This window comes from Protopterus annectens, chromosome 1.part0 (genome assembly GCF_019279795.1).
Source record: "Protopterus annectens isolate FY-2018-M chromosome 1.part0, PAN1.0, whole genome shotgun sequence".
Lineage (NCBI taxonomy): Eukaryota > Metazoa > Chordata > Ceratodontiformes > Protopteridae > Protopterus > Protopterus annectens.
This window is the reverse complement of record NC_056725.1, coordinates 808,370,220-808,397,609: the sequence shown is the minus strand read 5'-3', so window position 1 is coordinate 808,397,609 and position 27,390 is coordinate 808,370,220. Positions and strand designations below refer to the sequence as shown.

Sequence of the window (27,390 nt, the reverse complement as noted above, 5' to 3'; positions counted from 1 at the left end):
TGATATAAAATGCTTGTTGAAAATATGGGCTTTAGCAAACTGTAATCAATTTTACTGGACTAAATCCCAAATCTGTTTTCTTTCACTGCTGCTGAGTTATGTAGATCATGATATGGTTTGAGTTCATGTGTGACTGCTGCTGAAAAGCCTCAGATTGTCTAGTGAAGCAGAAAAACGTATGAAATGTTATAGTGGTACTGATCCCTGAGAATGTTTCTAGAAGAAAAAAATGTTAACTCAAAATTTAATGAAAGTTTAGATCTGGTGTATAAACTGAGTTCTTAAAGGAAAGTGAGTCCTGTGTTTTTTTCAGTTACGTTGACTAAGTAAAGTTGTGAGAATAGGACCTGGAACTTATTAACTGCTGTAACAGATGTGAATTTTTGAATTTTTTTATATAGTTTGGTGAAATTGTCTGATAGTTTGCCACCTACTACATTGAAACTGGCATAAAATATTTCATTATTAATATTTTTTGTCAAGGAAGTTTCATTTTTAAAACTATCTAATATTGTATTGTTAATAAACCACCTTCTGAGACTGTTAGCTGGAAGCAGCCTTAAAAATGTAGGGAAAAAAGTTAACATCTTGTAAAATGGATGCTGAAATAGTACAACAAGGATAACTGATAGTTATTCTTTGTACCAAACTGTGAAAACATCCATCTCAACTCCCTTTAGACATGGAGTCAGGTGTCACCAGCAGTGACAATCATCCTGCCAAGGTTTACACTGCTGGGTGGATGACCCGGCAGCAGCAGCTCATAAGTGTACCACCCACTAGCACCTATGCCAGTTTAGAGTGCCTAATCCACCTACTGCATGTCTTTGGAGTGGGGGAGGAAACTAGGAGCACCTAGAAACCCATATACCAATAGGAGGACATACAGACTATGCACAGGTGGTACTCCAGTTGAGAATCAAACCAGAGAACTCTTGCTATGAGGCAACAATATTTTAAACACTGCACCACAGTGATGCCTCGGTTAAACTGTAAATATGTTAGATGGAAAATAGACTGAATAATAACTCTAGAAGCAAACAAAACAGTGAGTACAAACTGAATTGCAGAAAGTCACAAAGATTTGTCTATACAGACTTTTTTTTTGATTATTTTGATGAATATGAGAGTTGAAAACCTTTACATAGCTTGCATTTTCATATTTTTATTCATTCAAAAGAGCACATTGGAAATATACATGTAGTGGCTATGACAGTTCGCACTGATTAATATTATTTCTGTTAGCCTGGGAACTAAAGAAGTGATAAATATGATGTAATGTAAAATGACTCAGCAGTACTTGGTGATTATCAATTTAAGACGTTCTCAGAGAGAAAGATTTGGGCATTTTGGATTTTGTCTGAACCTGAACACATCACTCACCAGCACTAGCTTGCTCTGCAAGTAATATATTTATTTAGAACAGTGATTTCTCTTAGAGATAGACTGAAATAGCCAGATTAGTCTAGCCATTTTCTATATTTATGTCAGACTATTCTACAGTATTCTTTTGAAGCATTTTCCTGTGATTTCTGAACTCTGTAATGCCATTGTGTTGAAGTAATAAGTATTGTCTTGTGTTTTTATTATTTATTATTAAATATGTTTAAACCTTTCAACTGTGGCTGTTTTGTGTAGAGATCATTTAAGCTCTAGAGTACTTGCATGTATTTAGTGATACTGTACTAAGCCACTCCAGAATAGCCTTAGCCCTGGGCTACACTTACTATTTGGATAGCAGTAATATTACACAGTCAAATTGGTAACCCTTTAGGAAGGGCCTTATAGTGGCTGATATTAGTGTTTGGTGGCAGTGATTTCTATCTTATAGTCTGGAGAGAAGGGGGCATAGCTGGAGAACCTGTGCCAGCCTTCCCCAGGAGTGTCTGTGTGCTGTATATAACCCATATCTCAGTGTGTGTCAGCTACTTGGGCAGGAACATGAAGCACTGGTTGGACAGAGAGGGTGCTGGTGTTTTTAGCTTGACCACTAGGCTTGAGATTTATACCCATTAGCTGTGGCAGTATTAAGTCTTATTGAGGATCTGGAGAGAAAGGGAGAAACCAGACCCAGACTGACTATGATCTCTGTGTGCTCTTAAGGAAATGTTACTTTACTGTGTGTGTACTTGTTATCCTTCCCAATGTGCACATCCCTCACTGGTGCTAGTGGTGAGGATTGAGGTTCCTTGATTACTGGGCCAGTGCATGGACATCACACCCTTTGTTAAGTGCCTTAAGGTAGCTGGCAGCAGTGACTGGTGGCAGTGGTAACTATCTTATAGTCTGGGCAGAAGGGGGCATCGCTAGTAAACCTGTGCCAGCCTTTCCCAGAAGAGTGTGTGTGTGTGTGTGTTTGTGTGTGTGTGTGTGTGTGTGTGTGTGTGTGTGTGTGTGTGTGTGTGTGTGTGTGTGTGTGTGTGTGTGTGTGTGTGTGTGTGTGTGTGTGTGTGTGTGTGTGTGTGTGTGTGTGTGTGTGTGTAAATCAAACCTCAACAGTGTGTATGTCAGTTTCTTGGGTAGGGACACAAAGCACTGGTTGGATGGAGAGTGTGCTGGTGGTCTTGGCTGGTCACTCAGCTGAGATTTCAACTCTATAGCTGTGCCCGTGGGGAGTCTTATTGGGGATCTGCAGGAAGAGGGAGAAACCAGCCCCGGAATGACTATGGTTTCTGTGTGCTCTTAAGAGAAATTGCACTTGATGCAGAGAGCTGCATCTGGAAGTACTGTGTGTGTGCCTGTTATACTCTCAGTGAACTTTCCCCCACAGGTGACAGTGGTGAGGATTGAGGCTCCTTGATTACTGGCCCAGAGGTGGGATATCAACATCACACAATGGTTGGCAGTGGTGGGTTGTCACATATGGTATATGTTTGTGCATTTGCTCCTGCTACCTACCCTCCCTCTCTTACCATTCATTTAACTTCCCTTACTGCTTTCCCTACCTTGTCTTCTTGGTATATAGAAAATGGGTACCTGTCCAACACAAAAAGAAAATCATTACCCTTCCTTCCCCCCTTCAGATTCACATCTTAAACGTCTCCCTTATTTGCTTCCTTCTGCTTGCTTTCACCTTTTTCATTAGATCCTAAACTTTCATTTTCACTATTTAATCTGGTCAAAAATAGATTTAATGTGCAGTGAGGTCTTTAAGGCTTAAAGCTGCCTTTATCTTTTTGATGCTCATGTCTGGGCTTGAATGTGCTGAGCAACATTGGCACATGTACACATGTCATGTTCCCAACATTTCCTCATAGCAGTACACAGCAGCCACTGGGAGAAATGTTCCCTTACTGCAGGCCCTGCTGCAGCTGTCAGGGGGATGCTTAATTAGCCATTTCCACATGGATTTTTCACTTTATTAATTGCAAATGATCTTAGAGCTGAGTTGCACCTAGAAGATAAACAACGCCTGGCTCTGTGAGATCACAGTGAATGTGTTTCTGAATCCCAGGGACAGTTTATGTAAATGTTTGAAACAGCACAATCTGGTACCTATTTAGCTGCCAAATCATATCAGTTACAAACCATGTTTAACTCTTTCAGTTGCTGCAGTTTGACTGCTATGTTGACAGCTGTCGCTCCACAGCAGTCGAAGGTAAAAAAAAAAAACAAAACCAAACAAAAAACCCCCCAAAAAACAAGGAAACAGAAACAGCTGTTAAGTTTCAGTGTTATCAAGCAAGCAATAAATAAAGTCCACACACACACACACACACACACACACACTGACAATATGTTGCACACAAACTCACAGACAAAGGCACACAGACACATAGGAGCATTTGCTTATGCACACCATCTGCCACACACAGGCATAACACACACACACACGCACACATGCACACACGCACACACACACGCGCACACACACACACACACACACACACACACACACACACACACACACACACACACACACACACAGATTAGCACATGCACCCATGTGCACACACACACACACACACACACACACACACACACACACACACACACACACACACACAGATTAGCACATGCACCCATGTGCACACACACACACACACACACACACACACACACACACACACACACACACACACACACACACACACATACATGTCACATACGGTCTCACAGACAGACACATAGACACAGTCATGCAGATCAGTGCACATATTCACGGAATGTTTTCTAGCCATTTCATAAAGAACAATATGTGAAATAATCGATTGTAATTAAATAAGGAAATGACTACTTTTTCCTAAAAAAAAATCTAAGCAAACAAAGCGTATTTTTAAATTATAAAATCCTACCAAAAATAACTCAGAGGTCAATTGCTAAGTTCAGTAATGCCCTCCAGGGTTGCCATTATAGGGAACAATGTGACTGAAGCAAAAAGTTAAGAAAAAAATGTAGCCTTTCAGTCTCATGTTGTTTGCACTGGCTGTAAAACACATTTAAGCAAGAGCTATTCATTTCATTTGAGCTGAACCATTATTAAACCATTTTGTCCCAAAAGATGCAAAAATGGGGAATAATTTATATTATTTTTAGTTCAAAATTACATACAACTGAGAATACATAAATAAAGCAATCATGGATTAAAAAGAATATTGTGTATGGAAGAGCTATATAGTCACTAAATGGTCTATGTTCTTAATATGTATATACTGTTAAAAACCTTATATATGAAATACTTGCTGACAGTAATTATCTGTATTGATGTTTGTTAACCAGGTACAGGTGGGCTCGTCACAGAACCATTGTTCAGCCACATCTAGTAGTAAGTGGCTGTTACAGTATAAACAACTAAACAACATTGCCCTCTGCATATAGAAATGCATGATTAAAGACCGAGGTGTAGAAAATAAAGTATAAGTAACTCACTTTAGTGAACTAGCATTCTAATAATAATGTCTACAACTCTAACACAGGTATGCAAGCATAATATTATGGACAAAACAATAAGCAGAAAGGTAACTTGAAAACTAACATTGCTGGAACCTGTTAACAATAAAAATATGCAATGCAGGCTAACAATTTAAAAGTTTAGTTATAAATCTGACAGTGTATGTATGTATAAGGGGTTGGGACTTTTCTACTATTTCTTTTTCAGGTTAAGACTGTAGTTTTAATGCTCTTATAAATTTGATTTATTCTCCATATCAACCTGAGTAGAAGCTGAAACAGTGTATAATCGTCTGATGAGTAAAATGTGGCTTTAGTCTAAAGTTCAACAGTTTAAACATTTAATGTAAAGGAAATTGCAGAACTAGACTTTGTAAAATGATGCAACACACTTGCTCATGTTAAATATATAAAAATAAAATTATCCAAGTTTTGTATGCTACATAATTTTCAAATAATAGGTACTGAGGCTAAATGAAAAAATGTAGAAATAAAAAAATACTAAGTTATTTCGAAGATACTGACACATAGAAAAAAAGTTGAGTGATGTAAGTGACTTCAGTGTCATTACCTTGTTATGTTTGACAAATTGTTAATCATTTATTCGGTTAAGTGCTGCCTGGAATGATAGAACCATTTTAAAGGACTTAATAGGAGACTTGTTTCTGATTCTTTTACTGGGTCTTTTACTGGTACACAAGGACTCATTTCATCATCTTCTATAGACATCATGTCAGTAAGTATACTTTGGGACTGTTTGGTGTTATTTCAGGTTCGATTATTAAAATTATATGGAAATGGAAAAAAGGAAGTTGAAGGTCAGTACGTTGTTCATTTCGAATAATGAAACAACCTTAAGCATCCTTGAACTCTCATTTTCAATTCATTATATATCAAAGTGATATGAAATGCTTGTTGAAAATATGGGCTTCGGCCAATTATAATCAACTTTACTGGACTTGATCCCAGATCTGTTTTCTTTTAATGCTACTGAGTTATATAGGTCATGATATGGTTTAAGTCCATGTGTGACTTCTGCTAAAAAGCCTTATATTGCCTAGTGAAGCAGAAAAACATAAGAAATATTTTAGTGGTACTGATACCTGAGATGTTTTCTAGAAGAAAAATGTTAAGTCAATGTTTAATGACAGCTTAGATCTAGTGTAGAAACTGAGTTCTTAAAGGAAAATGAGTCCTGTGTTTTTTTTCAGTGTTATGTTGACTGAGAAAAGTTATGAGAATGGGACCTGGAACTTACTAATTGCTGTAACAGTTGTGAATTTTTGCATTTTTTTATATAGTTTGGTGAAATTGTCTGATGGTTTGCCACCTATTATATTGAAACTGGCAAAAAAAATGTTGTTATTAATGACTTTTTTTGTCAAGGAAGTTTCATTTTTAAAACTATCCAATATTGTATTGTTAATAAGCCAGCTTCTCAGACTACTACCTGGAAGCAGCCTTAAAATATAGGGAAAAAGTTAACATCTTGTAAAATGGCTGCTGAAATAGTACAACAAGGAGAAACAGTTATTCTTTGTACTAAACTGTAAAAGATCCATCCTCAACCCATTTTTCACATGGGATCGAAGTGTCACTTCAACAGTGGCAATTATATCAAGCCAAGGTTTACACTGCCGGGTGGCTGGCCCTGCTGCGGTAGTTCATCCGTACCACTCACTCACACCTATGGTCAACTTAGAGTGTCCAATCCACCTACTGCATGTCTTTGGAATGTGGGAGGAAACTGGAGCACCCAGAAGAAACCCATGCGACCACAGGGAGGACATGAATACTCAATACAGAAGGCTCCCTAGCCGAGGATCAAACCGGAGAACATCTTGCTATGAGGCAACAACACTAATGGCTGCACTACCACGGCCAACCAAAGCTAAACTGTGAAAGGTGCTAAATGGAAAATTGACTGAATAATTACTCCAGAAGCAAACAAAACAGTGAGTACAAACTGAATTGCAGAAAAGTCACAAAGATTTAGTCATACAGACTTTTGATTATTTAGCTAAACATGAGAGTTTAAAATCTTTTACATAGCTTCCATTTTTCATATTTTTATTCATCACAAAACAGTACATTGGAAATATACATGTAGTTGCTGCATGAAATGTTATGACGTTTCTGCACTGATTAGTTTGTTTGCTTCTGGGGGTATTATTTCAAGTTGCTTCTGATCTTTCTAGAAGGAATTGCTCGCACATTGGAAACTAAAAAGAACATATTGTTAAATAAAGCAAATTAGTGCATGATTTAAGTCAGTAAATGCTACAGAAAGTTCATATCTGTAATCATTAAATTGTTTATTGATTACTGCAAGTAATTTTAGATGCTGTCCTGTTTTGTCCGTGTGCAGTTTGCATTCAGTTGCATTAGATTTTAAAGACACTGCTAAGCAAGAACCATTTAGACTGAGGCAGGGCTGCTAGTGCAGTGACACTTATATGCCAGTCTATGATAATGGAGATCTGAGCTAAGAAACAGATCCACAAATTAATGGACTGTCTGCAGTGAGGAAGGACTGACTTTTTAAGGCAAAGTCTTTGTCCTTTGGGTATGAGTCACTAAAGTCCTTGTTTAACTTTTGTTTTTGTTATTCACTATTAAGTCTATTATTGTGCTAAGTGCATTGATATGAATCAACATAACTAAATATGCATCAATACACATACCTATGCGCACACACATATAAATAAATAAATAAATACACAGCTGGGATAACTTGCAGATGGCTAGACTCTAGTCAGTGTAAAGAAGTAAAAATGTTACTAGAGAGATAGAATACGACAAAGATGAACTCCGGTCCGCTAATGATTGGCAGTAGATTTTTATGGTGCCGAGTTGCCAGCCCGACGCCCAACCTTCAGCAAAGGCACGCCCATTCACGCATGTTTATTAGAGGCCACTCGTATGCGGGGAGAACATGCAGACTCTATGCAGAAGGCACTGAAGCTGAGAATCGAACAGGAGAACCTCTTGCTATGAGGCAACAACGTTACTGCTGTACCACCGCAGCTATAACCTTCAGCTCTGTGGCAAAGGGGAAAAAGCCCTGGCAATTACTCAGATGCCATGAGTTCAAACTGTGGTTTGAATTCTTGAAGATCTGTGTGGGTAAGGGTGAGAGTGAGCAGCTGATGCCAGTTTGTGCATCTTGAAGGAAGAGAGCAGTAGTTTCAAGTGGGCACTTCACTGCAGCCACTTGCCAAGGCCATTAAGGAAAAGTCGTGTTATAAAAGGGGGTGCTTTATGTGCTCTCTTCTTTTCTTCTGCTGTCAAATAAACAAGCCAATCTGCTTTGCTTTGTGAGTTCATTATTCATTTCCAAGGCCTTGATATCAGCACTATTGAACACATATTTTTTGCTTTAATTTCTCTTCAGTTTTAAACTGATATTTTGCATTTTCTTGTTTCTGTGCTGAACTTATCATATCTCAAGAGAAAATTACCTACAAGCATACTTGTGAGTGTCACATGTTTTCTGAAGGCCTCCACCTATCTGATTTTGTTTAGCAGAGACCTGTACTATCTATAATTGTTGAGGATACTGATTTAAGGTTCTTACAAAATGAAATTCCATTATGAGATGAAATCTTCAAACTTTATCCATCACTCCTAAGTGTAATTTCCAGTCTCTGCCATGAGTTCTTGTCATGTTTTAGTGCAAATATATTTATGCATGCAAACTTAATATGGATTCTAAGTGCAGAATACTCATTAAATCAAACTGACAGTATGGTAAGTTGTAAATATAAGAAAAATGTAATTTATAGTAAATGAGTGTTCTGTCCTTGCTAAAATGAATATCTCCATGAATTAGGTCACATTTTACCAATACTCAGTAGAGTCCAAATTCAGGATTTTCTGGCATTTTCTTGAAGACATTGAAAATTAGTGTCTTTGAGAACTGTGATCAACATAATGGTTGTTTAGTGAAGTAAACAGTGGTAAAATAATACCCAAATTTGAAATTTTTTACCACATGTAAAATAAATCTTCAACTCCAGATGGTGGTTCCCAGGCATCCAATGCAAAACATAAATCTAATTTTACTCCATATTCAGATCCAGAGACTCCTGCATTTCTGCTGCTCCTTGAATGGGTGATACACTGGTAATTGTGGGAGGGGTATTCAATGAGCAACATTCTATCATAAACACCTTTCTGGAAAGGTATGTTTTCTCAATTCAATATTAAAATTATAACAGACAAGGCACACAAACTATTATGTCCCACTATAAGCAGGTATGCCAAACATTCAGCAGGTGCGTTATGCTTGCCTAATGATTTTTGTATTCACTGGTAGCCATCCAGTCAGCCAGTGGTCAATAGTGACTACGTAAGCCTTCTCTCAGTTAATAGTAATAAAGCCATTGCATAGAAAAACTCACTCACCTCATGGATGACCCACTCAGGCTTAACTATCACTCAGCTACAGACAATAAATTGAAGTCATATTTTCCCAATACTAGCAACATAACACAAACCATGACTAAACACAATGGTGCACTGTATCAGGTATCTAGTTCTTCAACAAGCCAGTGCATGTTACTGTAGTGCACAAACAACTAAGAGTGAGCCTGTTCTGACTCTTTCTCTGGATAACTTCTTCTGGCCTTCCTTAAAATGGTGGCTTATGATATTGCTCTAGCGGTTGCCATACTTATGAGTAGAACCTCACATGATGACATGTTTCCACCATATGGAATGATATCAAAGTAATCTCAAAGTAATCTCAATTTTCAAAAATGAGGATTCACAAAAAGTCGAAAATTACCATCCCATTATTATGCTCTAGGGTTGGCTAAGGTATCTGAGAAAGTCATAAGTAAACAGTTCTCAGTCCATCTTAATAATAATGGTGAATTAGCTGCTACCCACATTAGGCACAATATACATTCTGTGGTCTAGAAATTACTCAACTGTATTGCATTGAACTTAGGCAAAGGCATGTATACACTGCAGCTATTTTCCTAGATTCTAAGGCATTTGAAACTATTAAGCATTTAATCATGCTAAAACATCCTCTGGATGAAAGCTGCAGTTTTTTTTACTCTAATGTGGTTGAAAAGTTACCTATCGGACAGAGAGGACAAGTTACTGCCTTGTCAATGCACTGCTCGATAGGTTCTGAGTTTACATCAGTATTCCACAAAGCTTTATTTCTTACCCTCTTTTGTTTTTGTTTATACTAAAAATGTATCAACATACAGCTTATTCAATGCACTGATGTCTCCATACTTATCTATTGTGCTGAAGCACACAAAAGTATTCAGGAATTTTCAATTAGTTTTAACAACATTCATCAATGGCATTCTAATAGCTAACTTATACGTACTGAAAAGAAGATTAAGGTGCCAGTGTTTGGAAGACCAGGATCACCATATACTGTGTGGTAGTAATTTATAAGTCAAGGGGACATCTGGTAAAATTGAAATTGCTGATTCCTGGAAACACTTGGGTATTACTGTGGTCTTTCCTTCAAAAAGCATATCCAATGTATAGTAAATGAAACAATCTGTAAACTCAGTTGCCTCTACAAAATGAAATCATACATAATGGCACTCAAGTAGCACCTTCATCAATTCTTCTCTACTTCCTAATCTTCTGTACTAAGCTGTTGCTACAGGAAGTCATAAAAAGCATGGGTGTGACAAGATAACTAGTGCCTACAGTAGACTGGTCAAAGTTGCTGCCGATCTTCATTTTCACATGGTCACTGCAGTTACAATGGGGAATGAAATGGAATGTCCTCTTACCAGGGAATACTACATCTGCCCATAGTTAATTTCAAGCACCTATGCAACAACTGATGTATTCACGTCTCTAAAAGTATTTTGCAAGATTTTTTGCAGAGGTCTTAAAGTAACTCATTAAACAATAATTGACCAGGGACAGGTATGGGAAATACAGCTCCAAACGTATTCTTTGCTGCTTCCTGAAACAGATCCCAGTATCCATCAGACCCCGTGAAACTGTCCAGGCATGTATGCTCTGTGGCAATTTTGGATCATTTACTAAATATGGAAAATACATTACCAATGTTTTTTACTTGTGTTTTTGTGTATTATGTATATTTATGCAGAACTGTGTTGTAATGTTTCTTCTCTCTTGCAATGTTTCTTCTCTCTTTCTTACATTGCTACTGCATCATGCAGCTCTTCTTGCTAGATCCTCTTTGTACATGGGTTCTGACCAGAAGTACTAATCCAGTTTAAAAAATGTAAATGTACAAGCTCCATGACGGAAAAGCAATTGTGACCCTAATCAGCATACAAAGATGAAACAAAAAAGGCTCTGTTAAACATGGAGATAGGTTCTAACAAATTTATCCACAAATATTCAAATTTAAATTTAAAAAATTATTTGAACAGAACAGTATTGAAATCCAAATACATCACGCAGACTATTCTCAGAATATGGAAAAAACATTCCATGCAAATAAGCCTATCTAAAAACTTTGCATCATTCCAAACTCAGTTAGACTTGTGGATAGGAGACAAGGTTTACAATCCTAATTTTAAGGCGTCAGACTACTAATAAAGCTTTTGGATTAAAACATTGAAACAGAATAGATGAACTTATAACATGGAAAAGGGAGATTAACCAAGAGTGGATCACTTTACTTCTTATTCACATCACAAAGTTTCACTGCCTTGCTCCAGGCTTCCTGACTTTCAAGTAATAATAGCTATTGCATTTTCTATGATTTAGAGTCAGGATCCAGTCATGAATTTCCTCCAACCCCTGTAATCATGTCTAGAGGTGAAAAGAGAAAAAGCAAATCTTATTCTAATAGCTTGCTGCTGGTCAGGACAATCATAGTTTACTCTTCTAAAATTTATATTAATGGTTTACTAAGTAGCGTTTCATCTTCAAAGCAAGTTGCTTAGACAACAGGAATTTGTGCATTTGAACACTTAAGCCACTCAACAGCTTTGGCAATCTCTGTTTCATACCTCACAGCCATCTTTTTTTTCAGTGGTGTCATCTATTCTTAAAGAATTTAAAAGGCCTACCACAACTTTTTCTTATTGGTGTGAAAATAAAGCAATCAGTTTCCAGTTCAGAGTGTAACATTCTCAACATCTTACTGCATTATATAATGCTAGCTATGACTGCTCTGCATTAAATATTTTTACTGAGTCTTTCTGTCTATATGTCTTTAAATTAACCAGGGAATTCTCAATTTGCAATGAAACAGTTGTTGAAGATGATTCCTCATATGATGCCTCCAAGTATCTTGTTTGAGATTTTAACACTTTTATTTAGGAAAAAAACTAACTTCAGCTTTCATTTTAGTCCACATGGGAATCCACATTTCATAGTTGCAGTTACATCAAACAAAAAGAGTGCAGTTCTTAATGTGTGAAAAATCTTACACAAATCACAAAGAAAAAAAATCTCTATGTGTACATTGCACCAACCTGAAATATATAGGATTAATCTTGTTTGCATGTGTTATGAAATCCTCCAGCTATGCTATGATCTGAATCCACATTGTGATCTGACCAAGCCTATTTTAGTTATTTTCCTGATTGACAAGTAACAAATCATGGTCCAGCCCCTAACACGTTTTACTCTAGGACTTCTATATGGAACTTCCTCTCTCCTTCACAATCCTGCCCAGCATTCTTTTCCTCTCTTTCAAACACATGCACAAAGATTCACACACACACACACACACACACACACACACACACACACACACACACACACACACACACACACACACACACACCAGTTTGCTTATTTCCTGTTTTGAACCTTGTTAAAGAACAGGACTATAGTTTGCTATAATTTTTTCATCTTGGGCTTTTGATGCCATAAAACCATGAGACACTAATGTTTAAATAAAGAAAATAAATATTGCCTAAAATAAATATTGAATCCCTAACTAACAAAATAAAAAAATCCAGCTGTGATTCCCCCGTTGTCTTGCATATACCAGCTACTTAGACCTAAATTACATAATTAATTTCATATATCATATTGACATTTGATTAATGACTGGGTAGGAGCACATTTTCAGTGGAATCCCAGGGAGAAAAGTTCCAAAGTATTACAAAACATTTTAAGAACAAGAATTTTACAGTCTTTAAAAGTAATACAAACACAACTACAGTTTAAATAATTATTCCAAATTAGACATCATATAAAAACATTGTGATTTAATATTTAGAGAAATCTTGGCCAATTTATAGATAAACTAAAGGTAAGTTAGTATAGTACAAAATGGAATTGTAATATGAAGTGAGAGAGAAGCAGGCTTATGGTATATTTAGAGAGAAAGCTGGGGGACAAAAATTGATAGAGGTAAGGTAAGAAGAGAAAGTAAGGGGTATAAGGTATGAATAGTTATTTGTTCACATTTATGAATATAATTTATCCTAGTTTTCAGTAAGAAAAGATACAGCTTTTGGGTAGGAAGTTTTTCTCAATGATTTTGAAGGATATGAGGGAGTGTAATACCTCATGGATACAGGTAAGGTGTTCCAGACCTTAGCAACGTAATATGGGTACAGACAACATCCAGCAGATTTGATAGGTATGTGGACAGACAAGAGTAGGTATGTGGACAGACAAGAGTATTTGGTCACTGGTCTCCAACTTCTGCTGTTATGGTGTCATTTTTCCCTGTTGTTTAAAGATCAAGGAAGTATGTTCAACCCTGGTCCTAGACATTAAATTGATCTGTAATAATCATACTATACCTCTGTAATTAGTCACAGGTTGATTATTTTTTTTCCTACTATTTACACTGTACCTAGCTTAGAATGAACCCTAGCCACTGAGTCAGAAAGCCAGCAGCCAGACTCCTCTCTGTCCCTGCACCTATTTGTCTTCCCCTGGTAAGCTTTTGCCTTCCCCCTGGCTCCATTTCTCTGTATCACCTCTATCTTAACACTTTTATGGATAGTTGCATTCTGCTCCCTGCCCACTAGGTGGCACTCTAATCCAGCCTTGGCTTACAACCCTTCCTCTACTTCATCTTTTCCTGATTCCTATCACTTTTTCCACCCCCTTTCCTAGTTGCTAAACTTCCTGGGTCCTCTCACTCCCCTTCTCATCTCTTCTCCCTCCTTCATACTATTTTTCTCTCTCTTTTAGCTCCCCCACTCCACCATCCATTGCTCCTGTTAACTTCCTTACCACCATCTACTTACCTGTGACCACTTTCTCTGCTTCAGGCATCTCATCCTCTCTGATTGTCTCTGTAAACTTTTTAGCTGCTGTGAAGCCTCCCTTAGTCCTCCTTACATACTTTTCTCTACATCCCCCCTTATCCCTCCCTGTAGCTTTATTACACTCACTCCTAACACTCAACCCCTTTTCTCACTCTTGCTGAATTACTTTTTAATGAGCAATATTGTGGAACCTACCTCTCCTGGTACCTTTGCGGACTATCTTTGCCCCTCCCTTATCTACCTGCCTTGACCATCCTTTTTGCCCCTCCTTCTCCCACCTCACATCCTGCTCCAAAGGCATTTAAGGGAAGACCATTTGTGGCGCCATCCTTTATTATCCTTTTACCCACCCTGGCTGCTGCGTGTCCCTGGCTCCAAATCATAGGATCAAATTGTAAGTACTTTAACAGTATATCATTCTGACCTTTTAATCGTTCAGAATATTGATGTTAATTGCCTATCATATTAACTTGTAGGTTTGATGCTAATTCTAGCTCCGTAAAGTTCTCTTTCTAGTTATGCTTAGTTAGATTTTACTGTAGCTTATCTCTGGATAACAATCGGCAAATAGTAATCCATTTATGCGATTGTAGAGTGATTTTCCTGCCAAGGTTTACAATGTGCTGTTAAGCTGTTTGTTTTAATCTGTGTCCTTTTGATTATCAGTGAGGTAGGAGTACCTAGCAGCGACCTGGTCGAGAAGTGCCTCCCACGTGGACTAGCTCAATTGTTGCTGTGTGCATTTTCAAATGCCGCCCTACACAAAGTGACTGTTATTAGCCAGTTATCTTAGCATTCATATGTGGGAATACTGAACTAAATATCGCTCTACAACCAAGAGTGCAGTACTTTTGCAAACAGTTTGTGCTGTATTTTTAGAATACATTTATACTCCCTTGCTGTAAGCGTAGATATTTTTTTTTACACTACACTTATAGCGCTCTCATCCTGGCGTACTTGATTATTTTTATAACGTATTGCTCCCATACCACCCAGTGTACATCTCAACTTTCCTGCTGTCTGATGCAGAAAGAAAATAAAGGTAACTGAATGAGCTTATTTAGCACCTGGGGTACTCTGCCTTGCAGCTCGCTCTCCTGCTAGAGTGCATCATTGCACTCTGCCTTGCAGCTTGCTCTCCTGCTGGAGCATATAATTTAATTCAAGTCCAGAGTTATAATAATTATCTGCTCCGTGATCCAGAAATAAAAGAAAGTTAACTGAACCTCTATTAAGCGTGCTCAATTAGTACCTCGAGTACTCGGCCCTGCAGCTCGCTCTCACGCTAGAGTATATCTCTGTACTCTGCCTTGTAGCTCGCTCTCCTGCCAGAGCATATCTTTTTATTTCAATTTCATGGTTGCGTTCTGCTACACCTAAGGCTTATCTGGCCTCTGCAGTTAGTATTGTACTGGGCTCTGCATACAATATCTTACAGAGCGGTAGCTCGCTCACCTGCTACAGCGTATCATTTTATTTCAATTTCATGATAGCGTTCTGCTACACCTAAGGCTTATCTGGCTTCTGCAGTTAGTATTGTACTGGACTCTGCATACAATATCTTACAGAGCGACCCACAACCTGCTTCAATTACTGGATAATGTGTCCACTTCTGTCTCCTGGTTTCAAAGTGTGCTGAACACCCGTCGATGTTTTCCCCCATTAGTTTAAGATATTTATATATGTTAACTGATGCTAAGTAAGCGCTCTTATTGGATAACCTTAGTGGGAGTCATGCTCAATCTCTTTCCTGGTTGCTGCTAGCTTCACATATATTATGAAACTTGTGCAGACCTCTTGAAATACCTTATCTTGCCTCATGCAAATACTTATCCATCATTAATGTACGTGTCTACTTGATTGATTTCTTAATTGAATTGTAATAATTATAACTGCGACTTGTTAACAAAGACAGGCATAGTATGTTATTTTTGCTTGCTATTTTTGCTTGCTATTTAAAGAGGGCATATTCCACAATTTCGAATGTGCAAGCTATGTGATTTATAGCTACCTTGAATTGTGTTATACTATAGGCTACTTAGGCTTAGCATGTTACTTTTGCTTGCTGTCTAGCTTGAGATTTTAAAGTGCTTGATATTTAAAGAGGGCATATTCCACAATTTCGAATGTGCAAGCTATGTGATTTATAGCTACCTTGAATTGTGTTATACTATAGGCTATTTAGGCCTAGCATGTTACTTTTGCTTGCTGTCTAGCTTGAGATTTTAAAGTGCATTCTCTCAAATTGTACTTGTGCCTTTTATAGGAATGCTTAGACTATGTGATAGTAGCAATCTTGAAGCACAAATTTAGGAATGTGATCCTTGCAACCTTACACATTGTATAATACTCCGTTTCTGTGTCTGTACCCTACTTGTCTAAACAGTATTACTAGCATGCTACAATGACTTCTCACCTAATTTAAACCTTATTCTTTGTAATCTTCCTAGCTCTTTAGCTCCCTTCCTGCACGTAAGGACCTCCCTAGTCACTAAGGACCCCTTCTAACTACCTTCAACCATCCTAAAGACTGGTCTCCAACTTCTGCTGCTGCGGTGTCATTTTTCCCTGTTGTTTAAAGATCAAGGAACTCTTTAGCTCCCATCCTGCACGTAAGGACCTGCCTAGTCACTAAGGACCCCTTCTAACTACCTTCAACCATCCTAAAGACTGGTCTCCAACTTCTGCTGCTGCGGTGTCATTTTTCCCTGTTGTTTAAAGATCAAGAAAGTATGTTGCACCCTGGTCCTAGACATTAAATTGATCTGTAATAATCATACTATACCTCTGTAATTAGTCACAGGTTGATTATTTTTTTTCCTACTATTTACACTGTACCTAGCTTAGAATGAACCCTAGCCACTGAGTCAGAAAGCCAGCAGCCAGACTCCTCTCTGTCCCTGTACCTATTTGTCTTCCCCTGGTACGTTTTTGCCTTCCCCCTGGCTCCATTTCTCTGTATCACCTCTATCTTAACACTTTTATGGATAGTTGCATTCTGCTCCCTGCCCACTAGGTGGCACTCTAATCCAGCCTTGGCTTACAACCCTTCCTCTACTTCATCTTTTCCTGATTCCTATCACTTTTTCCACCCCCTTTCCTAGTTGCTGAACTTCCTGGGTCCTCTCACTCCCCTTCTCATCTCTTCTCCCTCCTTCATACTATTTTTCTATCTCTTTTAGCTCCCCCACTCCACCATCCTTTGCTCCTGTTAACTTCCTTACCACCATCTACTTACCTGTGACCACTTTCTCTGCTTCAGGCATCGCATCCTCTCTGATTGTCTCTGTAAACTTTTTAGCTGCTGTGAAGCCTCCCTTAGCCCTCCTTACATACTTTTCTCTACATCCCCCCTTATCCCTCCCTGTAGCTTTATTACACTCACTCCTAACACTCAACCCCTTTTCTCACTCTTGCTGAGTTACTTTTTAATGAGCAATATTGTGGAACCTACCTCTCCTGGTACGTTTGCGGACTATCTTTGCCCCTCCCTTATCTACCTGCCCTGGCCCTCCTTTTTGCCCCTCCTCCTCCCACCTCACATCCTGCTCCAAAGGCATTTAAGGGAAGACCATTTGTGGCGCCATCCTTTATTATCCTTTTACCCACCCTGGCTGCTGCCCGTCTCTGGCTCCAAATCATAGGATCAAATTGTAAGTACTTTAACAGTATATAATTTTGACCTTTTAATCGTTCAGAATATTGATGTTAATTGCCTATCATATTAACTTGTAGGTTTGATGCTAATTCCAGCTCCATAAGGTTCTCTTTCTAGTTATGCTCAGTTAGATTTTACTGTAGCTTATCTCTGGGTAACAATCGGCAAATAGTAATCCATTTATGCGATTGTAGAGTGTTTTTCCTGCCAAGGTTTACAATGTGCTGTTAAGCTGTTTGTTTTAATCTGTGTCCTTTTGATTATCAGTGAGGTAGGAGTACCTAGCAGCGACCTGGTCGAGAAGTGCCTCCCACGTGGACTAGCTCAGTTGTTGCTGTGTGCATTTTCAAATGCCGCCCTACACAAAGCGACTGTTATTAGCCAGTTATCTTAGCATTCATATGTGGGAATACTTTACTAAATATCGCTCTACAACCAAGAGTGCAGTACTTTTGCAAACAGTTTGTGCTGTATTTTTAGAATACATTTATACTCCCTTGCTGTAAGCGTAGATATTTTTTTTACACTACATTTATAGCGCTCTCATCCTGGCGTACTTGATTATTTTTATAACGTATTGCTCCCATACCACCCAGCGTACATCTCAACTTTCCTGCTGTCTGATGCAGAAAGAAAATAAAGGTAACTGAATGCGCTTATTTAGCACCTGGGGTACTCTGCCTTGCAGCTCGCTCTCCTGCTAGAGTGCATCATTGTACTCTGCCTTGCAGCTTGCTCTCCTGCTAGAGCATATCATTTAATTCAAGTCCAGAGTTATAATAATTATCTGTTCCATGATCCAGAAATAAAAGAAAGTTAACTGAACCTCTATTTAGCATGCTCAATTAGTACCTCGAGTGCTCGGCCCTGCAGCTCGCTCTCACGCTAGAGTATATCTCTGTACTCTGCCTTATAGCTCGCTCTCCTGCCAGAGCGTATCTTTTTATTTCAATTTCATGGTAGCATTCTGCTACACCTAAGGCTTATCTGGCCTCTGCAGTTGTATTGTACTGGCCTCTGCATACAATATCTTACAGAGCGACCCACAACCTGCTTCAATTACTGGATAATGTGTCCACTTCTGTCTCCTGGTTTCAAAGTGTGCTGAACACCCGTCGATGTTTTCCCCCATTAGTTTAAGATATTTATATATGTTAACTGATGCTAAGTAAGCGCTCTTATTGGATAACCTTAGTGGGAGTCACGCTCAGTCTCTGTCCTGGTTGCTGCTAGCTTCACATATATTATGAAACTTGTGCAGACCTCTTGAAATACCTTATCTTGCCTCATGCAAATACTTATCCATCATTAATGTACATGTGTACTTGATTGATTTCTTAATTGAGTTGTAGTAATTATAACAGCGACTTGTTAACAAAGACAGGCGTAGTATGTTATTTTTGCTTGCTATTTTTGCTTGATATTTAAAGAGGGCATATTCCACAATTTCGAATGTGCAAGCTATGTCATTTATAGCTAGCTTGAATTGTGTTATACTATAGACTACTTAGGCTTAGCATGTTACTTTTGCTTGCTGTCTAGCTTGAGATTTTAAAGTGCTTGATATTTAAAGAGGGCATATTCCACAATTTCGAATGTGCAAGCTATGTGATTTATAGCTACCTTGAATTGTGTTATACTATAGGCTACTTAGGCTTAGCATGTTACTTTTGCTTGCTGTCTAGCTTGAGATTTTAAAGTGCATTCTCCCAAATTGTACTTGTGCCTTTTATAGGAATGCTTAGACTATGTGATAGTAGCAATCTTGAAGCACACATTTAGGAATGTGATCCTTGCAACCTTACACATTGTATAATACTCCCTGTTTTTGTGTCTGTACCCTACTTGTCTTAACAGTATTACTAGCATGCTACAATGACCTCTCACCTAATTTAAACCTTATTCTTTGTAATCTTCCTAGCTCTTTAGCTCCCATCCTGCACGTAAGGACCTGCCTAGTCACTAAGGACCCCTTCTAACTACCTTCAACCATCCTAAAGACTGGTCTCCAACTTCTGCTGTTGCGGTGTCATTTTTTCCTTTTGTTTAAAGATCAAGGAAGTATGTTCCACCCTGGTCCTAGACATTAAATTGATCTGTAATAATCATACTATACCTCTGTAATTAGTCACAGGTGATTATTTTTTTCCTACTATTTACACTGTACCTAGCTTAGAATGAACCGTAGCCACTGAGTCAGAAAGCCAGCAGCCAGACTCCTCTCTGTCCCTGCACCTATTTGTCTTCCCCTGGTACGTTTTTGCCTTCCCCCTGGCACCATTTCTCTGTATCACCTCTATTTAACACTTTTATGGATAGTTGCATTCTGCTCCCTGCCCACTAGGTGGCACTGTAATCCAGCCTTGGCTTACAACCCTTCCTCTACTTCATCTTTTCCTGATTCCTATCACTTTTTCCACCCCCTTGCCTATTTGGTAAACTTCCTGGGTCCTCTCACTCCCCTTCTCATCTCTTCTCCCTCCTTCATTCTACTTTTCTATCTCTTTTAGCTCCCCCACTCCACCATCCTTTGCTCCTGTTAACTTCCTTACCACCATTTACTTATCTGTGACCACTTTCTCTGCTTCAGGCATTGCATCCTCTCTGATTGTCTCTGTAAACTTTTTAGCTGCCGTGAATCACTCCGTTCGCCCTACGGGTTCACTCCGCTGCCCTACCCTACCCCCAGTTCCCACCCACCCCAGTGATCCTAGCCTTATACTTCTGTAACCACACCCCCTCTATATAACACCCTATCCCTTACCTCTTCTACTTAACAGCGTCACCCCCTACCTCTACAAGTTCTTAATAATTATTTACCTCATCAGGTACAATCTCTTCAGCACTTTTATTAATATTATATAGCCTCTCTCCTTCCATTTCACCTTTATATAGCCCCTCTCTTACCATCCACCTTTATTTCACTCTATTGCTCACCACTTTTATCTACTCCTTAGCCTCTTACAACACCATCTTCCTCTCCCATCCTCTCTTTACTTACCTCACTTCTCCCCTCAGCATACCCTAACACCTTATCTACACATCACTATGACCCCATCACATAAGGATACATACACAAACCTACTACTCCTAACTACTACTCTTGCTTGTCTTACTATACCATATACATTAACCTTCTTTGATCATGTTGACTTTCCTGGACAACACCACCCCTACCAGCAACCCCTACCCATCTCCCATATAAACTTACTCAGCCACAGTAACATAACCTCCACCTCTATGTATATACTTCCTAAGTATCATAGATGTACCCATTTGGCTTACTTCCATATCAGAAAAACCCTAAACAATCACTATAAACTTCTTAAGTCTATTCAGCTTCCTCAAAAACACCCACTACTAGATGGTGATGTTCATCCAAACCCTGGCCCTCATACTGTTATTCCCACTAACCACCACAACCCAACCCCTCCAACTATCACTCTCTCTAATAGATCATCTAACTCCCTTTCGATAGCTCACCTTAACATCCGCAGCATCAACAATAAAATTTCCCACTTACATGCACTCTTAGATGTGCACTCATTCGATATTCTCTGTATTACAGAGACATGGCTAAAGCCCTCAACTGTGGACCAGGAGATTACCCCTCCCAGATATAATATTCTGAGATGTGACCGCAATAATAAAAAGGGCGGAGGAGTAGGCATTTTATACAAATCTGAACTCCAAATCTTACCTCTCAGTATGTCCCTACCCTCAGATACAAATGCTGAAACCCTCAGTATAAAACTCCAAATTAACAACTCAAAATCTATCTATATAATTTGCGCATATCTCCCCCCTGGAAATAATATCAGCACTCTGGAAAATATTCTTAGCTACCTCTCTACAAACCTACCTCAGGAAACCATTGTCTTAGGTGACTTTAATATAGACTGGGCAACCTGTAATTCCCCTAATCCTACCAATCACATACATCTTCACAGTTTCTCTCAAATAATAACCACTTCTACTAGAATCCATAAGCCAAGCAGTAAGGAATCCACCCTTGACTGGATACTACTCAACAGCCATGTTGATACTTATAAACCAGGAACCCTTCCTGATGACATTAGTGACCATATGCTAACCTATATTATTAAACAAAAAGTTCATAGCCCTAACACTAATATTTTTAAAACCTCCCATTCCAAACAACACTTTAACCCAGTCAGTTTCCAAAATGAACTAAAAGCATGTGACTGGTCACCTTTGCTTCATCTTCAACTTGATAAAGCAGTGACCTATTTCAATACCAGATTCCTTCAAATCCTAGATTTCCATGCCCCATATCACACTTCCCGAATAAGGACCAAAACCACCCCCTTGGCTCTCAAAACTAACCAAACAAAAGATCCTCCTCAGAAATAAAATCTGGGCCAAATGGAGAGCCACAAAAAACCCATCAGATCACCTCCACTTCAAACAATTAAGAAATGCCACCAAAAAACAAATTCTCCAAGACAAAAAAGACTATTACCTTCACCTCCAACAAACCCACCAACAAAAACCACAAAGATTCTGGTCAGGCATAAACAATCTTCTTATGCCAGGCCACTCTACAACTCCTGCCCACTCAGGTTTCAACCATAATAATGCCAACCAGATTCCAGATGCCTTTAATTACTACTTTACCAAAGCCATTCTAACCCTAGCTAATACTTTGCCACCTGTCACCTCTTCCCAGTTAGATACCACTAATACTCCATATCCTACCTTTCATATAAAACCAGCACCCATATCCTTCATATGCAACCTCCTCTTAAAACTTAAGCCCTGCACCCCTTCTGCTGATTGTCTTCCTGCTGAATTCCTGCAAATTACAGCTAAAGCCATTGCCTATCCCATCTCCATACTTATAAATAGAACAATCTCAGAAAGCAAAATCACATCCATATGGAAAGTATCTCATATCATCCCTCTACACAAAGGTGGCCCATCTACTGAACTTTCCAACTTTTGCCCCATTGCCTTACTCTCTCCAATAGCTAAAATAATGTAGAAATGCATTCACAGACAACTACTTGACCACCTTCTCCAGAATAACTTACTTGCAAGCTGCCAACACGGTTTTAGACCATTCCATAGCACAACAACTGCCCTGCTATCCTTCTCTGACACCATAAACAAAAACCAAAACAATAACACTTTTTCATCTACACTTTTATTGACCTTTCAAAGGCCTTCGATATGGTGAATCATAACTTGCTTATTGACATACTAAAGGTCCAATCACTTGATGCACAGGCATTACAATGGTTTAAATCCTATCTGGAAAACCGACATCAAACCGTACTCTGGGATAATAATCTTTCCACACCAATCCCTGTGAACATAGGAGTACCTCAAGGCTCTATTTTAGGTCCTCTTCTCTTTATTTATAAATAACCTACACACCACAATTCCACAAGCCACCTGCATACAATATGCAGACGATTCTACCTTAATTTGTTCAGCCAAGTCCATAACCTCTCTTCAGTCAATCACCCAATCCGTATTTAACAGTGCTGAAAACTGGTTCTTGCAACATGGTCTCCTACTGAACCCAAAAAAACTAAATTATTGCTCTTTGCTCCTACTCTTAAGTCATCTCAACTGTACTTCACTGTAACCTCTAACAATGGTACTAACATATCCCCTGACACTACTACCCGTCTACTGGGAGTAACAATTGATAACCACCTTAGCTATGATCACCATATTAACTCTACAATAAAGTCTGTTAACAAAAAACTTGGCACCCTTTACAGAATCAAACCCTTCCTAACCCCTTCTGCCAGGATAACCATTTCCCAGACCCATCTGATTTTTACCCAATTCTATGCCTCTGCAATATATACCAATCTTTCTAAAAGCAACCTCTCCAAACTCTCAGCATGTTACAATAACATAGCCAGATTTGCCACTCGCACCCCCTTTAGAACCCACCACTGTCACAACATCAAACAACTGGGATGGTTAGAACTGCAGAACCAACTGCTTTGCCAACAACTTGTCATCTCCCATAAGATTCTCTATCATCCTAACAATAACCCAATCCTCAATAATCTGATCACCCCCTACAAACATCTTACTACACTTCGATCAGCTAATAAGCTACTAGTTTCCACTATTAAATCCAACAACAAAGCAGGGGACTCTCTTTTCTCCAACACAATAGGAAAAAGGTGGAACCAGCTTCCTAATGAACTTACCACCCTCACTTCCACTCTTCTTTTCAAAACGCTACTTAAAGAATACATTAAAACTCACTGGCTCTGTCCCTGCTCTAACCCTGACTAACACCTCCTTCCCCTTGCTGCTCTCTCTATTCTCTTGATCTACTGCACTATGAGTCCTTGTGGTAATGAAAGTATATTAGTCAATAATTTTATTAATTGTTATCTCTCAAATGCTTACTAAATGTATTTTGTTTTAGTATATCCTACTATACTGCTTTGTTTCAAGTCTAACTGAACCTCAATTATAAACCATCTACTGTATTTCTGTCAACTATTACTATATATAATATTGATTGTCTGTGCCTTTCCTTGAAGCTTTTCTCCCCGGGCCTCTACTGAAAATGGACATATATCCAGCTAGACTAGCCCGGTCAACAAATGTAAAATAAATAAATAAATAAATAATGACCGAATAGGAGTATAGCTGTATAGAATATTATTTAGTGCTGGACAGGCAGATGGATGCTGGATAATTTTATAGGTGGTAAGAAGCTGTGTATATGTAAGCTGATGGGGTAGTTCTAACCAATTTATGCTCTTTAGTGTTATACAGAAGTGAGTTCTGAAAGGGGTATTTGCTGCAGATTTAGCAACTTTGTTATAGCATTGTTCAAGTTTTGTTTTTTGTGATGCCTGAAGGTTAATAAGGATGGGAGCACCATAAAGAAGTGTGGGAGGAGATAAGTAGTAGCAAGTGCAGTTTTAGGTGTGTTGGTGAGAACATTTTTGGCTGTACATCCTTAGTTTTTGATGAGTTTTTCTTATGCGTTTTTTATATACAGGTTGAATTTAAGATTATTGTCCACTGTCATACCTAGTAATCTGCAAAAAGAATTGACTTCAATGGTTCTATTATCAAGAGAGATTACTTAAGATTTGAGCATGAGTTGTGACTTACAAAGCCATATTTCAATGGTTGTTATAGCTTCCTGAGTAATTTTGTGGAGGTGTGACACATTGTTAGATGTGCAAATGAGTGCAGAGTAATTTGTGTACTGTATTAGGGAGGCCTGCTGTGTGGATTTGTGTAGGGTGTTGGTGATAATGTTAAAGAGGAGGGGACCAAGGATAGACCCTTGTGGTACATCAGGGGTGACTGAGAGGTATTGAGGTAGAGTGTCATTTTATTGACTGATACCTACTAGATGGGTATTTGATGGGTAGCTTTTGAATCATAGAATGCTGGGCTGAAAGAGACCTAAAGAGGAGATTTGAGGTAGAAGTTTGCTGTGACAAGCTGTGTCAAAAGCTTTAGAGAAGTCTAGAAATAAGAAGGAGACTAGTTTGGTGTTATCTGTAGGTTTATTGACAATATCTAGGGTAGAAGTACAATGTTTGAACTATACAGTACTCCCATAAAGCAAGCAATATGGTCTACAAAATGCACACTCACAGCAGTAAAAAAGAAAATCTAAATCACAACCTTTAACAAAAAAATTACTTAAAAAGGAAAAGAAAAAAAAATAATGTTGCCAAAATAACCCTGTATTTCTGTATAGAAATGCTATATTTAAGAAATTCTTTGTATTTTTGCTATTGTACAGATAAAAGGCTGAAATTACAAAGCATTTATGTGTTTAAAATACTTAAAATTAAAAATAAGAAAGGAATTGGAATTAGTGCATTATATGGGATTTAGGCATGTGATATGCATCATGTCTGCTGCTGTAAGATAAGAGAATTTGTTACATAACAAAGCAATTTCTTTCCTGCTCCTGTACTACCAGATATTGCACATTTCAATTATCTAACCAAGGTGTATTTTTGCATTCTATAGAATTAATGTCAAAATATCTATGCTATCTGTATCAGGTGACACACACATAAAAGTGAATGATCAAAACTGCATTTTTCAGTGAAAACTTATGCAGTTTCATCTAATGAAGTTAGAAAAACAAGTAAACTCATTTTTTACAGGGAAGCAAGTCACTCGGCACTTCAACACCTGCCTTACTTAAATATACAGACTTTTTGAGGTTGTACTTCATATCTTAGAATGTGTATATGTAGAAAAAATATATAGACTTGCAACATGGATGAGTTTATCCCCCGGATTCACGAATCCTCCGTGTAAGACTAAATAAGTCTTACTCAGAAACTGCAGTTGAACGGTATGACGTCAGCATGCCATGCATATTCATGATGGCACGCTGACTCCACCCCGAGTCTAACATGGACCATGCAGGAAGGCAGGGGGCGTGTCTGACTGCAAAGCAGTCCAAAGGTCCACGTCCCTGCAAGTGTCTGAATTGTGAAATGTCAACACACATGGGCGAGTCCGCTCAAATGTCTACGTACCCAACACTACACTCCCTCACATTGTAAACCCCCAGTACAGTTATAAAAAGTACATTTTTTAATTTTTTTTCCTAATTCCCGATATAGCTGCCCGTATTTGCACGTGTTTGCGTGGGTGTGCCCATTGCTTAGCTGCAGTTAGCAATTTCAGCATTGAAGAGCATAATAAGGAATGTTTATACAAATTAAGCCAAATAGCAATAGTGTAGTGGTAGAGCCTTCGCACAAAGAAGAGGCATGCACGGTTCGAGTTCCACTACTCCCCTTTCTATATTATGTTTTAAATTAGTATATGAAATAATTCCAGACATATATGAATAAAAGTTTACTAAAAAGCATTGAAATGGCCTATGTATCAGTGAACAAAATGTATATTTATAAATATAAGAAGGATCCTGACATATAATTGCCCGTAGTTAAGCAGCGCTTTACCCAGCGCAATATAGTTGCCCGTAGTTAAGCAGCGCTTTACCCAGCGCAATATAGTTGCCCATAGCTAAGTAGCACTTTACCCAGCGCAATCGGTTTGCGCGGAGGTGCGTGCCGTGCCAACCAGTGCACCATCGGGCAACGTGGAGCAATGTAGAGCAAAGTTGCCTAAACACAGCCACACCCCTAGCCTGTCTGGACAGTAGTAAAATAAAAAGCAATGACAAGATTCAAACCCAGGACACTGTGCACCATAATCAAAGTACTGAACCACTAAGCCATGACAGCTTAGGATAAACAGCCACTGTTAACATACATATATTTATAAATGGTAGATTAACCAGTGCTAAGCAGGTCTGCAGTCAGCTGAGAATTTTCAAAAATGGCCAATCACAAAAAAGTGTGGGAAATGTGGCATATTTAAGCCCCTTAGGTGGGAATACTCGCCATAACTGATTGTAGCTCCCATCTGCATTTAGAATGGCTGGTGCTGGAGAGGGTACTCGCTTTCAAGCACAACGCTGGGGCATCGAGGAGTCAAAATACATGGTTTGGCTCCTTGTCCACTGTCATGAGTCAAGACTCCTGCAGGGCCAGTTCCAAGGGACGGAGTACAAAGCAGAGGCTTGGAACCGGTTAACTCATGATCTCACCAGTGCCACAAGCGTCTCTCAGACTGGTGAACAGGTCC

The 27,390-nt window shown here is 38.7% G+C and overlaps 1 protein-coding gene across 1 annotated transcript in view; it reads left to right on the top strand.

The window, feature by feature from the left end:
* The first annotated feature begins 6,759 nt into the window (after positions 1-6,759).
* The window catches only part of LOC122794650 (galectin-2-like), a 368,840-nt gene continuing 348,209 nt past the window's right edge, over positions 6,760-27,390 (top strand). Inside the window, exon 1 of the mRNA XM_044063275.1 lies at positions 6,760-6,845. The gene's annotated coding sequence lies outside the window, so the exon portion shown is untranslated. The remainder of the gene's footprint in view (positions 6,846-27,390) is intronic.